Below are 17,072 nucleotides of genomic sequence, written 5' to 3' on the forward strand. Positions count from 1 at the left end.
TCAATGCAAAAAACAACAACTATCTATAATATGGATTTGGAAATATAGTAGACCCAAAGCTCCCTTACATGGCTTTTAAGCTAAGAACTCTGCTATACTGTCACTGAACTTGACTTCTCTCTGATACACAGCCTTTTTGGTAACAGACTACAAAGGACTGAATTTTAGTGGCTGATAGATCAGCCCCTTCATTTCAGCGCCAAGGGATGCTTTCTGTCTACAAATCTGCAGCCAGGGACCAAGGCTGATGGCCTCGAGTAGTTCAAGAGCTTGAACCCACCGTGTCTCTGACCTGATATGCTGAAGTGCTGCTCAAATGCTAGTCATATCCAGAAGCTCTCGCTCGGAAACAGCAAGAGGACTGCGCTGGGAAGGGCTGCTGAATGGTTTTACCACCCCAGCGGCAGAAGCAGGGTTGGTGAGACGTGACTGCGTGCCAGTTTGGCCAAGCTTTGCCACAGAGACACCAAGTGAGCCAGTCGCTTCTGATCAGCAAATTACCCGTCTTCACACCTCTGGGACACTGGCTTGCAGCTTTCAAAATCCGGCATATAGTTTGTAGGGTCAAGAAAGTTGAATATACAGGATACAGCTAGTTAGAGTATGCTTTTAAAAACCTAAAACCCTAATTTAAAAATCCACGAACAACAGCACAGACCAATAAAACACTCAACCCATACAGGTCTGCGCATCAAGATATAAGAAAACTACCATGCTTTTTAGACTCAGGGCTCTAACTATTATTTATAATGGGAGAAAATCCCCTCTTCTCACTGATCCTAGTAAAGACAGACCGAGGACAGCGCAGTTTGTTTTTAAAACAAGTCTCTTAAAGCACTTGCTTTCTTCAAATCACGTAACAGCATATTAAATCTGTAGCACCACAGCTGTATGGGCTGCCAAGAACTCCACTCAATGCAATTTGTTTGGTAAAGTATCGTGTATGATCACCGAGTGTTTCAGAAACTGCCACAGGCTGTGCAAAAAAAGCATTTTAAACAGCTGTTAGTCTACATGTTGCGTTGTCTTACGCAACACTACCTCGTCCAACCTACCAACGGATTTTGGAAACATCCTCCATGGAACACTAGACGCCTTTTCCATTACTGCTAAAGCACTTAACTACACCACTGCAAAATCCTGAAGAGCGACTTAATGGCAGTGTCAGTTCACAAAAAGACAAACTGTTGCAAGGAGGAAAAAAAACCCACTTTATTTAAACTTATCTGTAACCCACAAGCAGCACAATATTACTCACAACCTGTAACAGGGAATAAATCAACTCTGAAAGGAATGTACAGCCAGCTTTCAAAGTCTCCTAGAAAATGCCTGGAACATTTTAATAACTTAATTCTGACTTAAAGAAATCTTTAATTAAGACAGCATTTAGAAAGTATTTTTAGAATAATCTAGAATCCCGTGGAATGTGTTAAGGCTTCCAGGGAAGCTTGCCCTGGCTACGAGCTGGGATCAGCCATGACTTGGAGAAGAAAAGCAACAGTCAGAAGCTGCCTGCACAACCCAACTCTTTGCATGCAATTTGCCAGTCCACCACGTCAGTACTGGGCACCAGGATCACCCCTGCCTACCCGTTATCACATATATTCAAGGAGTTTGCCATATTTTTCCCACAGAGCTGACATTACCCAAATCACAGTCTTACAGGACTTGACTTACAAGCATTAACTGCTGCTTACTTTTATACTGGCAGGCCATTACTAATCCACTGGAAAAGCAAGTGAATTAGGTCAAGGGAGCTTACGTGCTACTAAAATATGTTGCAGAACACATTCTAGCCACAGCTCAGACAGCACCTCCTCACCCACAGGCAAGCACAAACAGTATCTAAGTCAAGTCTAGCTGGCCAAACGGTTTTGTCTGGATACGCACAAATTTTCCTTTACTCTTTAGAGAAGGCTTATGCCCCCCTTGAAAATTATCTGTTTATCAAGTACGCGCAGCTCCTCAGAGATTACTTTTGAGTAGATTATACCCTGCTGAGGTGGTTTTATAACTTCAGCTATAACAGCTATAACTTTCTGAAGTACAGCAGATAGTTTACCATCAATAGGAACAAAAATTGGAGAGGACTTCTCTTGCTGGATGGTCTTCAAATGACTGCCACTGCTTCATCAGCAGTTCCTCAAAAGAAAGCTGCCCATCACTTTGCTGCCGCTCTGTTTCTACATGCTGAATTGCGCTATAAACAACATCAAAACAGTAGCATTTCCTCAGTGCTACTCTTCCAGTTCCTTCAATACTTACAAAAGGACAGTGTTCACATGACAGATGTTTTCTTTCAGTCTTAAGCGGCAGACCACGAGAGAAACCAGAGCTGCTCTAGTACATGAAAACAGGACAGGACACAGAATTAGTCACCTCCAAGACTCTGGCTTTAGCATAAGCGCTTCCTACTTCAGCTGTGCATTAACCTCCTGTGGTAGGAGTTAGTCCCCACCTTGGAACTGGATTAGAGCCTGGGGAGCGCGTATCCAGGCACCCTGGCTCGAACCCTCACCTCGCTAACTTCACACGGAAAAATTAAGGCCACTCGGGCAATTCCATTAACATAGATTAATGGTGGTGTCAAACAGTGTCAGATCCACAGGATGCCAGCTGTCTAGTATGACAAAATTGCCAACCTTGCTAGTGCTACTGCCAAGTCTTTTTCCAAAGGCAGTCCATTCTGCCAACTCAGTTTGGATGTTGGCTAAGGATAAGATAAAGAAACGGAAATTATTTTCCTCCTCACCTTTAAGTCCACTGCTCCAGAAAAGCGCATTCAGTCCCATTCCCACAACAGCCTATGCAGTGGGAGGGGGGCACTCATCTCCTGCAGTGGACGAATAGGGAACTGGTAAAAATTGTTTGTTACTCGCCTATTTTGGACTTGCATGTAACCACCACCAAGGGCAAGAATCGCTAAACTAGCATCCCATTTCAGACTGGGCACACAGCTATATCCCAGAGGTTACATTTACCTAAGTCTATCTCACCTATTTAGCTAAGCTAACTTCTTGACTAACTCCCGTTGCTAACTAAGCTACTTTCCCAAACATTCAGCGTCCTAGGAGTTCAAGCCAGCATTTGTGGCTACTGGCTGAGCGACAATAAGTTCTTTTGGAAAGCTGTTGTGCAGCTCTTTTGCTAAAGAACATTGTCTAATGCTTCCACCATGTCGGCTGCAGATCATGGTAATCTCTTGCATTCGTAGCGTAGGTTGCCTACACCATTCTGCAAACTAACAAGGAAGCAATTTTCATAATGTAATCAAAAGCCAAGATTGCTTTGAACCACAAAAGAAACTCAAAACCTGAGAAGCTTCAAGAAACCAGTATTATTGCAACTGTTGCCGCTCCCTCCCTGACTTTTTCAGAAATCAGTTTATGTCTTAAGATCTTTTGGAGAGAGATTCCTTGTTACATAGTTTAGCACCATTTAGACACTTAGCAGAATTGCTAAGAGTCAACATTCAATTCACAAGCCCAGACGTGCAATTAAAGCGCTGGATTATATTTCATTAAATTTTAAGAGTACTCTATAACCAAGCAGCTTTCAGGGGTCTTCTTCACTAACCAGCTTCGCCACTTGAGGAGAGGCCGAGAGTTTTCACAGGCTTTAGCAGCTTTGTACCCAGTGATTTAAAACAGGATCCAGGTGCATGAACTGACCTCCTCTTTATTGAATTCTTAACCCTTCTCACTGACTGTACATACCACAGAATCAAGAACAGATTACATATATGGTGAATTAGTGATGCTTTACACGTTGTTCTCTTTTAGAAAACCAGAAAGAGAACAGCATCCTAACTGCATAATCCAGCAGCACTTGAGCACATGCCCAAACTCAGTCGTGTTAAGGTTGCAAAGCCTATAAATAGAAGAAAATTTTCTTTGGTATTCTTTGCCACCCTTCCGGATGGAGGAGATCGCTGCAGCCTACGTGCAGGTTTGCCTTAACAAGGCACAAGACTCTTCATGAGCAAGATGCACGAATATCTTAGGTTCAATAAGCTACCACCAGAAGAGGAGGGATGAATGTAGTGCCTCTCTGCTGATCTTCTGATCAGAGGTATTACCTTTCCTTTGCTGCCCAGGAACAGCAATCTTTGGAAGAGCCACTTGTATGCACAGTTCCGCTTAAAAAAAAAAAAAAAAAAAAAAAAGAAATCCAATACCACCCCCTCTAACACACACCTATACCTGCAGATACAACCAAAAGCCCACGTGAACTCATCACTAATGAATCCAGCTTCAATGAGCTTGAAAACATTTTGCTGACGACACACTGTTATTGAAGGTATGACTCATAAATGAGGTAAGCTGGTGCTCCTCTTAAACATTTAGACCTCTAACAATTGTAAAGAACTAAAAAAAAGGGACCAAAAAAAAAAAAAATCAAGGCTCTAAAGTCAGATCCTTTTACAGCTCTGACAAGCTAAGGAAGAAGAAACCAGAACCAGGAATTTCATTTCTGAGCCAGAAGATTTAAGGATATACCAATTACAAGAGCACTCTGCACATCAGAAAACTGAAAACACCTAAGATCTTTAAACATTGGGTTCAGTCACTAGGGAAAAATCCAGCTGTCCCTTTCAGAAAGCCACGGACGGAGTTCTTGTGACACAGTATAAAGTCAAATTATTGTACTCCTGGGAAGCTGCTTTTTTGGTACAGGTTCCAGCAAATAAGGTTTGGTTTTTAAGGCACTTTCTACAGAACAACTATAGGAGAAGAAAAATAAATGCACTTCCAAAGCGATGCTACTTTATCAGAAGCATTTTTCCTTTGAGTGTACTACTTTTTCCTTACAGATTTCTGACAGCCTCTTGCGTGCTACAGAAATACAAATCAATTCTCATGAAGCCACTTTCCCTTAACGGGCCCAGAGAATTTAATTATATTTTTCTAATTATCTCAAGAGTTACTCAGAAGCAAGAATGTTATAGGCTAGCAAAAAAAATAAACCTAAAGTAATTTTAAAAGCTGCTAAGGGTGGGGAGAAAACTCTGCACAAAAAAATGGGAAGACAGGTAAGTCACAGCAGTTGGGAGGGTCAAGAGAGAACAATTTCATAACTTGGATTTAACTGGAAATAACTTATCTTCTTGTATTCTTTCTAAAAAAGTTAATAGCCATCAAATGTCCACTCCATAAAAACTAAGTCTAATTTTTAGACTTGCAGCACTGAGAGGATAACACTACACAGAGTCTGACGCATGCTTTTTTCTAGTCCTCTGGCTCCTCTAACCGCACACGACTTTCTTTTAATCCCTCTGTCAAAAAGATTTCAGGAGAGAAAGTAAGCAGTTTTGTAAACACACACTGCCAAAATTCAAATACAGAGATCAACTGTGAATAAAGGGAGGAGGGCATTCTCATTTCACTCCCATTTCTGCAGCAGAAAAACTCAGGCGCTTGCCATCATAACTGAAACCCCATGGAGAGCAGGGTATGGAAGGAGAACGTCTTGTGCAGCACCCGACTGAGCTACGTCTGTGCCGTGGAGGGCTCAGCCCGCGGGCACCTCACCCCTCAGCTGCTCGGTCCGCAGTCCCTGCCGTGGGGCTGCAGCCTCGAGTAGAGCCCGCAGGTGAATCGGAACAATCGGGTGAGATGGTGGGTTTTATACCTCACATTTCTCCAGATCTTCAGTACATGGCCCTTACCTACAAGGCGGCCTCTGCATCTCCTAAAAATCAAGCATCCACCCCCACTCCCAGGCTTTGCTGCCTGGGCTGAGCCTTTCCGAAACCCAGAAGAAGGGTTACCTGGAGAAGCACGGCCAAAGCAGGGGCCTGAAGTCACCTGCTTGCTTCCGAGGAGAGTGCCGTAGCTACGTCACGGAAACACCAAATAAAAGCCATCGACAATCCTTGCGGAAGGGGGGAGCTCTCCCAAGACTGTGCCCTAATTGCCAGCTGGGCCAGAGAGGAATTACAAAGCGGTACAGAGAAGGCCGTCTGCACCCCGGCATGGCCTCAGCGGAGGCTGGTGCCTGAGGCCATCCCAGCAGAGCACACGAGATGCGCTGCTACCGAGCGCTCAGGAAGGACCCAACCCCGAGTCTCCCACTTCCTCGGCACTGTTCAGCCGCAAGACAGCACAGCGCCATCCTCCTCCCTCCCCCCCACGTTTCTAAGTGCAAGTAAACAGGGTCCTGCGTGACTCGTGCAGGACCCAGGTCAGACAAACATGCTTTAATCTACTGTGAGAAGTGGTCAACTGCGGGGGGCCGTGGACGGGAGCGAAGCGAGAGCCGCTGAGCCCCGAGCGGCGTGGAGGCAGGACTCCAGCGCACGCCTCGGGGACTTGACCAGCAAGAGCTTCGAAACAGTGAACTCCACGTTTGGAAAGGATTGCTGGCTTCCGAGGATCACTCTCAATCCCTTAACCCACTTAGGCCTAACTGCTTTGGGGGATTTAGGTATTTAAGGCCCTCGCTTCTAGGGCTTTCTATTCACCCTGGCATAACCAGCCTGCAAACGCCGAACACCTACGCCATACACACACCACGACAGATGTAAAGGGCAAAGAACAGAGGTCTCTGAATGAAGGGGAAACTGCAGGAAACATGCAGAGAAAGGTGTCTTGGAGCTGTCTGCTCAGTTAAACCTGAACTGATTTGCAAGAAAGTACATTAGTTAGAGATAACCCTAATCTTACCTTAAAATAACTGTATTCCTTTCCTACTTTAGAACCAATCCATAAACCACTACATTCCTCACGTTTTGTCCATTCAGCTTTTTCCTACACACAACCGTTATTTCTCCCATTTTATCCCACAGCACTGGTCCCACTAATCGCTAACATATGTTCCAGCACGGAGCATTTCCTCTGGCATGCTTGAAAAAGAAGCTGTGTCACCAGAGCAATATAAGCACTGGCAAATACTGTCTGTCAGGTTCTGTTTTCAAGGACTATAAAAAATAGTCTTTACCACATTAGGCAGGAAAACTCATACCCCCTAGAAATAAATTTAAGAAAAAGCTTTCAGATAGCTTGTTATTTTTTCCAAAAATCCAGAGATAAAATCTAAAGTTTTATATTTCATTTAACATTTTCAGGTTAAGCCAATATTTGAGTTCTCTTGCACGACTGACAATGCCTAGCTGATTTATCTGCAGTGCCAGGGCTCTCTCCTCACATGCATTAATTTGCAGCTTCCTCTCAGACACTTTCCTACTATGAGCAGCCTCTTATCATAAAATATCAGCGCTTGGAAAGCCACAAGCACATTACTTTTTCCAGAACTTGAGGAAGCCTTTCACCCACAGTATTCTTCTTCATAACAGCTTTGGCCAAACGCAAGGAAAAGGATCTTGGCACAGATGGGAGGATCGAGACATTTTCTTGTGAGATTTTTAACCGGCTTTGCCAAAGACTCTTTCTGTAGTCAGCTGGCCCAAGTTCGTATTTGCAGAAAATATGGAACTATGGTGAAAGAAAACCTATTATCTTTTATACGCAGGCTGTCTGCAGCAACTGAGATCAAGGGCGATACAAGTAGCACCTTCATGTGTTTCAGATAAAACTTACCCAGTCTCCCACATGCCCACTCAGAGCACAATCAGAACCTGAAGATCTGAAACAATCCCAGGCGGAACGGGGAAATCTCTCCACGGAGTCAGCTAAGAGACTGCAGTTGCAAAAGAACACAGTTATAGACCGTGAATTTACATTAGATCCTGGAAAAGCAGTAGTCCTGAGCTAGCTAACCAGGCTCCACTGCTGTGCCTGTCACGTGTTCTGCAGAGCTCTAAAAAAAAAAAAAAATGTAAATTTAAGAATTAATTTAAGTGATGGAGTATATGGCTTATCCTGCTTAGAAGCACACAGAAGGAAAAAGAGGAGAACCGACGTTTCCTGCAATCAATTATTGCCACTTTAACTGAAGAAGTTTTAAGCCGTATGTACCAGCAGCGCTGCTTTCCTTTTTTGCAGGGGGAGAGAGCAAAAGGCAGCAGCAGAGACTGACTGTGCGTCTGGTAACACTACCAAGGAAAGAAATCCTCAGCCTCCATCTTCTGGTCAAGTAAAGACCCTCTCCCCACCAGACATCTGCTGAGACCACTGGAGAGGAAAGCTAAAACCAGGCACGCTTAAGTGCCTGAAGAGACATGCTTTTGCTCAGGTGGGACGGCAGAACACCAAACACGGTCCAAGAGGACAGCAGCGTCCCAGGTACGTCAAGAGGTCCCACAGGGAGGGCTCCTCAAAAGTACCACCTGCATCTGCTGCCACGGGAGGAGAAAAAAGCACATGACCCATCCCTGTCTTGTCAGGGTATGCCTACCTGCTCCAGAAAACAGGAATCCTGTGAACTAAGCTAGAAGATGGATTTCCTAACAGTTGTCTGAAAGCCTCAATTACAGGAACAGTAAACATTTGATAGCCTTCATAATGCATTTTAAAACATTTGTACTACAAGCAACAATGACAGAAGTCATGACAAAGAATGGTTCCACTAACAGTATTTGTCACCTTCGTGCCTTTAATACTTTTATGCACTTTCGTCTGGGATATTTTGATAAATCATAACTGTTTGGAGTAGCGGAGATGCAGCTTTTGCACATGCGAAATGCACTGCAGAAAGCATTGGCCAGGTTTCACTACAAAGATCTATAATTACCATGTATACGCTCAGCTAAGCACAGAACACAACTCCCCTCCCTCTTCTGCTTCTCTCCAAAGGAGATCCATGTTAGCCATAATTTCACAGCTCCTTCTACAAAGGAAGGAGCCCAACAGGATTGAGGCAGACCGCGTGAAGATCGGAGTTCATCTAAGCCAGTAGATTTGCTGTGAAGAGCTGGGCCCAGGTCTCCAGCGCTTCCAACGCCACAGTCCATTCTTCTAGTGTTACTAGTACCTTTTTCTGTAGCTAAAACTGCCCATGATGGAAATCAAGTATTTTATGAAACGTGTTTATTCCTCAGTGCATCCTGAATTCAAAAAAAAAACATAGTGGGTTTAGACTAATAAAGAAAGAATGAAGAAACAGTGTAAGCTGCAATTGCTGGGACAATTTACTCTTTACAGGCTCCCCTCCATCTTTCTAAAGGCTCAGCAGCAACAGTAGAAAAACTGTAGCAGTAACAAACATTTTGATAGCCCTCTGGTCTCTATAAATATATCCAAATATTCTTTTGTCAGTTTCTGCGTTGAAATCCTAAGTCTTCCAATACTCTGCAGATGTTTTCACAGGTTACTTCCATGTCTTCCACACCAGCCAGGGAAAATAATTTTGGAAAATCTCATCGCAAACGCTTTAATTATGCCAACATCACTTCTTTGCCACTGTGAACAAGACATGGGAATAGATACTGCTTTCTGGAGAGTTTCTGTTTTGTTTTTTAAAGCTAGATGAGTTCCTCAAACCAGTTTCCAACACAGCCACAAAATAATTAGGTAGCATGCTACAGTAAAAAAACATCAATAGGAATTTAAAGTCTTCTCAACATATCAGGATGCAGCCTGAGAATGAGACAGAAGTGGGAGTCCAAAGTGTTTGGTGGATCAGCAAAATAAACATACGCAGAAGTGAAACAAATGGTTATTCCTTGTTATTTGCCAGGGGTTAGTTAGCAGTTTCCAAGTATATTACCTGGAAGGTAAACAAGACGACAGGAAATAATCACAGGGTCCACCTTTTTTAAGACACAGAATAATCCTGTTGAGTAGTGGCTAACATGAACTGACTGGCTAAATTTAAGAGATCTCCTGTAATGTTGTAGGAGGTCTCTTCTTCTACAGAATAATTATAGAAGATATATTGCCTAAGTGAATACCTTTACAACAGAGCCACGTCTATATTTATGCAGCTTTTGGAGTTCTGATTTTCTTTAGCAAGCTAATGTTTTGCTTTTATTTATCTGAACTGAAAGTACAGTCTCTAAAGAGAGTCACTTTCAAGGAAGTAAAGTTAAGATTAAAGTCAGTCTGAGTAGAAGTGAGGAAGCTGCTTTTTTTAAAAAAAAGCAAAAAAAAAAAAAAAAAAGAATAAAGCCAGACAATCTTATGGGATGCCAGACTTCCAGACTTGGCTGTGTGTATTTCTGTATCATACCCTAGATCAAAGTCACTAAGACACTGATTTTCAAAGGAACATCACACACTAAGACATCTATGAAAACTTTGGTCTAACTGCTAAGAATATTCAAACTTGATTTCACCTGAGTTTTCCTTAATAAGTAACAAGCTCATGCTTACTTGCACCCAAGAAAATATTTCTCTTCAAGACTTCACCTAAAGGATGAGAAACATTAGGTATGCTCAAGAAAGAACAAACGACCTTTTTTCCCTAGCATCACGGAGAAAATTTTTTTTGTTGCTAGCATCACAAATTATGTAAACGTAACTTCCAAAACAAATTTGAACACAAGTAAAGATAAGTTATACAACGACAAGCCTACGCAATCTGTCACTAGAAAAACAAGACTGGATATTAGAGATTTTAAATATTCAGATCTTCTTGTGTAATCATAAGCAACAATGATGAAAAAAGGAACGACTTTCCTTTGAAAAGTCACCCTAGCCTGCACCTCTAACAACAAGCATAGGATTTCAGGCTCCAGAGATCAAGTAGAGCAAAACTTCTCCTAACAGATCAACCTTGTAAAGGCAATTGTTCAAAGGGGAAGAAACAAAGCAGCTCTGCATGTAGGAGGGACAGCCAACAGTGTTTCCACATAAGCTCCTGTTAGCATGCCCTGAAATGCAAGAAGACTTTGACGAAAAAAGAAAGTTTCAGTCTAATCAGATTTTTGGAAAGGACGAGTAGGCAGGTGAGAAGGTAGATTTCACTCATCCATAAAGTTCTTGCAGGAGACAGACTATTATTTACCGTTATTCTGCAATGCCACTGTTTTATTACTGAGTGCAAGCTCTACAGCAGGAAGACAGGGTTCATTTACAGACATCCAAGTTTCAGAAGATGCAAGCTCAACTATTTGTATTTGAGGGGGAAAAAAAAAAATCCCTTCAACATTTGTTTTAAATTTATCCCCCCTGGCTGGGCATTAAGTATTTCAGAAAACAGCTGCTCTTTCCATGCATTTGAAATGCTTTTCTGAAATTTTGACTTCAGCACTCATTTTGTGAACCTCCTAACAGAGGAAATAGCTCACGTTCTACATTTGAAAGCTACAGCAGGGAAATGCATCAGGTCACTGCCACATCAGCTAAGTCTGACACGCAAGAAATACATGCTTGCGTTGAGGGGAGACATTTGGAGCAGAAATCAGTTACCTCACTGCAAAGGCAACACTCAGCTTAACGGGGATGGACGCCACCGCTCGCTGTTTTGAAAGACAGCTTTTAGAAGTTGCTTTCTGCTACTTGTGGTGCTAATCACGAAGAAAATAGTATTATAGCTGGAAGATTAATAAGAGGTTGCGAGGGAAAGAGAGTCACTGATTTAAGCACAAAGAGTGAACTTCTCCACCAGACCGGGCACCACTGTGCTTTGAAGCCCCTGCTGACTCCATCCCCCTTCCTCCACTTTCTATTTCTGGCTGAGGAAAGAATCACTCTTCCCACAGGAGAAAATTACACCAACTCACTGACACTGGGTTTTCCATTTTAAATCCTTAATATGTTTAACTGCTTGTCACTCCAGCGTGGCTCAACCATACAGAAAACCAGAGGCTATGGAAACATAGACCATGTTCTGTAGGATGTGAATTTTAAGCCCCTCAGCTACTATTTAGTAACTGCCCATAGGCGTGCTAGTCCACGTGTTCTTGGAGGCCTTGCAGCTAAGCGAGGGATTTCAGTTCCTCCTGGCTTACCCTGGTGGCAACGCGCTCACGTGCTTACACCACTCTTTTCCAAAAGAGGAAAGCCTGCTGAACGCTGCATCTACACAACCTCTGGTTAACTAAAGCACACCTTCCATTAAGATATTGCCATTTTGCACAGGCAAGCCCCGAAGTAGTCAAACCTTGGCATCAAATCTGATCTCAGACCTCAAGCTTCCCGAATGTACTAACGAGGGACGCTGCTCACAATAGCCTGCGTTCCCAAGAACGTGACAGGCAGAATAAATAAAATTAAAATCTTCTTTCCTTCTTGTGAGCTACAGAATATGTGCCATTAATGGCTACCATCTTCCAAAAGGCAACTTGGCAAAGTGGAAAGGCGTGTTGTAGTACTACAGGGAACTTCATGAGTGGAATAGCAGAGAGTTTAGTTACGATCAAATCAGCAGCTTTTTCACTAAGGGAAACTTTTCCCCTAGTGACCTGGAGCACTGCTTACACTCTACTGCTACTAGGGTTAAAAAGCCTTAATTATAGATATATGCTGGAGAGGGCTCTCTTAACCCTCAAGCTAAGACTAGAGAAAAGGAAGCAACTGCAAAAGGGCAATGAAATGAGCTAATTATTTAGAAAGAAAAGCAAATTTAAGGACCAAAAGAAAGTAGACCTCCCTACTTTGAAGCTGAGACTTACGGCTTTAGTAAGTTTATGAACAATAAGCAGAAATGTCAAGTGATATATTTCCTGTAATTTAAGGGTCACGTAGGACAGATCTCCAGCACAGGAGAAGTTAATTTTCTACCCAAGCATTTAAAAAAGGTAGGGCTTCCTGGTGACTTACCGCGCTTCGTTATTGATTTGGTTATCGCTAGCTTTCTCTAATCATCTGTCAGACCTTTTAAAACTAACAAAAGAGGAACCCGACAAGTCGCCCATAATTTGATATCTAGTACTACTTACACACTTAACAAATCTGGGATGACGGACACCCCCATCCTTGTAACCTACCCAACATCTAGCCAGGGCAGCACAAAACACGGTAAGAGCGACCATCAGCGTCAGTTACACTGACACAAAATACAGCATTAACACAAAGAGGTTACGTTTCATGTTGAATAAAAGCAAAGCGAGTGACACTTTCCACCTCCTTGTTTTCTAAGGAGTCATAGGCAGAGTGCTAGATGTGAAGGTAAAACCACAAGTCAGCTTTTAAGAAGGTAACTCAAAAGCTTAGGCATGGCAAAGAAGATGGAAGACAGTCCACAAGGAGAACTGAAAAATTCAAAATCAGAAAGTGGGGCTGGGGGGGAACTATAGTATCCCTGGAAAGGGGAAGAGAGTATCACATTTACTGTTATACTCTTTAAGGTGACTTGAGCATTAGGATTTGTTCAGGAATCTCTGAAATCCAATAAACAGATTTACACTTTGTTCACTGCTAACAATCCCCCCCCCCAGCAATAGCTACCAGTTTTGCAAGCAATCTGGAATCTGAAGTCAAACCAGAATATCTTTTATGATTCTCTCTAGAAGCAGAGGATTTCCAGTTATACCTACAGGGAATACATGGATGGTCTGACTTCATTAGGATTGACTCAAATAGTTCTGCCTAGGAGATTAACTCAGATTAAGACAAAGTGCAAATTTAGGGCTGAATGGCTACTCCTGGATTTTATTCCAGAACAGGAGCAGACATATACGGTTAATAAAGAGTAACCATTCAGCTTTAACTCAACCTACCTTAATCTGATTTAAGTAACATTTAAATAATATTTAAATGAATAATTATTTAAATAATCATTAATGTCTGCTTCCCATCCCAGCACATCCCATCAGGTTAGCTAGTTTTTAATCCAATCCGCTATGAAAAAAATCCTTTCCAGTTTTCCAGTAAACGTAACCCAGAAGAAAATGTACACACACATTCAGGTTACGTATCTGGAGAGTACTCAACTACTGCTATTAAAAGATTTCACAAGCACAAAGTTACTAAAGCCACCTCTGCCCCGGGTCGATGTATCACACAGTATTTATGCTATCATCAAATGATCTAAAGTGGCACAACTTACTGAGGTTATTCTACAGAGCTAACGATATGGTAAACATGAAACATCCTGTACGCTAGAGAAAGCATTATAATAGAGAAAGTACTGTAATAGTCTTACGATGGTAAAGATCACAACAGCTTTGTTCTTCGAAGCATTTATGCCACCCTGAAGTAGACTATACTGTAACACTCAGGACAGCACGTTCTGGGAAAGGGGCACCCCATAAAAGCCTACAAATCACAGCTCTACTATACTCGAGATGATAGAAAGCACCAAGTTAAGCCATTTCTGTAGTGGTTGCACTTTTTTTAAAAAATATTTTGGATCAAAATGAATTTTTGCAGTACAAATAACTTTTTCCAGTGATAGCTCAAGCACACAGTGCAATACTTCCTACCAACTCCTGACCTTCTCTTCAGCTTTTGATTTTCCACAAAGATCTTTCAAGGCTACCCATCTGTGCTGCCTGGTATACGACAAGATTACAGAGAAACTAGAGCAGTGTGCAGATACCTTTTACATCCAGATAACAATTTCCTCAATGTTTAACTTAAACAGGATCTACTCCTAAGCAACATAAGCAAAGTTATAGTTGGCTCCAATGAGAAGTAAATATAAGAGCGACAGGAACGTTAACCGCTGTTCCTTTATTTTTTTTTTTTTCAGTGAAACAATTGTATTTAAACAGGAAGACGATAACGTATAGCTAAAAGGCTGGTACAAAGGATTTTTCTGATTAAGTTCACCAACAAACTATACCGTTGGTGGAGAAATTTTCCATTAGTTTATCAACTGATTTGGTCAAATGCATGGCAACTATCTGACAGGAAATTTGTAACTGCAGTTGCTCATAAATCTTGCTGTCTCTCATCGTCTGATCCATATTCATACAGAAAAGGCCAACAGCTTTACAGATTACTGTATGATTATGGCTCTCACTGGCAATCTAGGAAGTGATCCAGATGTCAGGAGCCAAAAAAGTTTTCTTTTCCCACTAAAATCTTCCTTTGGTGAAGAGAGTTAATCATTGCAGCTTTTTCAAACTGCACGCAGCGCATGTTTGAACAGCCAAAAATGGAACCGCTTGTCCGATAACAGGAGCATCTGCTCCGTGGCAGAGAGATAAGCCCCCTCGATAGCCTGTTTGGTTCACGCGGCATAAGACATACCTAGAATACAGTCCGTTTGTCCATTCAGCTCTATTCAACTTACAGCCAAGAGCACCAGAAGGAATAGCGAAACCCAGAAGAGAGACCACTAAAATCTGCATTTTGTTAATCAATATCAAAGTCAAATTTGACTTTGAACTTCACACCTGCATGGCAGTTTTGCCACTTTGGGTGCTCCAAACTCACGTGGAATCCCACCAGCATCTCCTTTCTACTGGGGAAAGGAACCGGGCTTTTACTTAAGCTCACTTTGTTAACCAAGAGAAGTGCTACGCCAGTTATCTGGCCCAGGAAAAACTGCTTGTTCCACAATCGCACTGAAATAATCAACTTTATCTACAATAGCCTACACTGAAAGTGAGTCACTCAAACAAGCTTGCTCAGCTCTAGCACTCGGACTTCAGTGCTTACATGCCAATCGTTTTACACTGTGCTTAGCAAGATAAGCTTTTCAAAGTTTGCTTTCAAATCAGCTCACAAGCGCCTGTTAAATACAACTGACAACACGGCAGCCTCCAACAGGTCAGAAAGGAGCCAAGTCCCAGAATTCAAACAAAAGAGTAGGGTGTAGGGCCTGGCCAAAGAAATCTCTGCCTAGGAGCGTGATAAATTGGTTGGTCTATTTATCTCTGGCTGGCAGAGAGCAGCAAGGTTTCCTCTCACTCTTCTCAAGCCTTGCTCCTCCAGCCCCAGTTTTGGCTGCACAAAAGGTCTGCCAAAGCATCCTCTTCCTGATGAGGTTTTTCCCAGAAAGACCACGAAGCTGACAATCCTCGAGAGTTTCATAGCTGCCCTGGGGCCAAAACCAAAAAGATGAGGGTTTTGCTCTCCTGCTTGTCGAGGAGGACAGGAGCAGCAGGAGCAGAGTTTGGAAGGCAACGCTGCACTGCTCCCCATTCCCGCCACGATTCGGGCTACTACTTCCACAGCACAGGCTGGAGGCTTTAAGCTTAATTTTTACTGAAGTCAAAGTTCATGACCCCAAACTCTGCAGGAGGAGCATTCCTGCAAAACATTTTTCAATGACAAGTTGACAGCTAGTTTCTCTTCCACGCCCCATCAAGAGAGAGCTATGTTCAACTTTGCTCTAGGGTACTGGCAGCAGAGGGCACCACACAATCAACTATATGATTTATATATATCCATCATACCCACAAGTGAATTTATAGAGCGCAAATTACTACAACAAGCTACGGGGCAACTCCACAAAGCATGCATCATATCAGACCCAATGTATAAAATGAAAGGGAACTGATTTGCTATAATAAATTGCCTTATCTGACAATTCAAAGAATGAGACATTGATGTTTAAGCTGTCTCGCAGTTCAAGGGTCACGTTCCTTCCGACAGTACGTGTCACGCACAGCGTGCGCCTCCGGCCTTACCGCAGAGATACGGGGTAGCATCGCTATTGGAGCGACAGAAATCACGGAAACATTTGCATTAGCCCCAGCACAAACCACCAGCCCACAGATTAACTCAGTGCTTTACCTACTGCGGGACCACACATCAGGGAAACGTTTCAGCTGAGGATGGCCACCAGCATCCAAGGCAGACAGCGGAGACAACAAGAATCGCTAAATTTCTCTCTAACTTTTTCCTACACCTACAAACCATGTGTTTTAACTTTTGAATATCTGTGGAAAAGGTGGGAAAAGATGAAACTACACAAAATTTGATCTCTGTTAAGTGTGCCTGCTGAGATACGCATACTAGTTGGTTAGAGAAAGTAGGTGAGGTATAGAAGAATGAAGCTTAAATAGCTGGTGAGCTAATGCTTTTGCTGGTTGTCAGCAGGAGTACTTTAGCACCTCAGTAGCGTCGTCCCCACGTTCCCATCGCCTGACGAGCGACTGTAAGGACCGGAGGATACGAGGACGCCTCTGTGCGCGCAGTGGCGGCGAAGAGCACGTCCCGAGGACGGCCGCAGCTCGGCTGCCTTACGGCCACCCCTTCTCCCGGGAGCAGGGACCCGCCACCAGGCTCCGGGACAAGCTCAAAGGCGGAAATAAAGAACACGGACCTCATTGGCGCTATTAAAGCAATACGTTATTTTCAGGCAGCATAATGTTTCACCTGAACATGTAAATGCAG

The 17,072-nt window shown here is 42.9% G+C and overlaps 1 protein-coding gene across 2 annotated transcripts in view; it reads right to left on the bottom strand.

Annotated features, from left to right (window-relative positions):
* Window positions 1-17,072, bottom strand: part of GALNT10 (polypeptide N-acetylgalactosaminyltransferase 10) — a 96,601-nt gene that overhangs the window by 75,794 nt on the left and 3,735 nt on the right. The window lies entirely within an intron of this gene.

This window comes from Struthio camelus, chromosome 13 (assembly GCF_040807025.1).
Source record: "Struthio camelus isolate bStrCam1 chromosome 13, bStrCam1.hap1, whole genome shotgun sequence".
Classification (NCBI taxonomy): domain Eukaryota; kingdom Metazoa; phylum Chordata; class Aves; order Struthioniformes; family Struthionidae; genus Struthio; species Struthio camelus.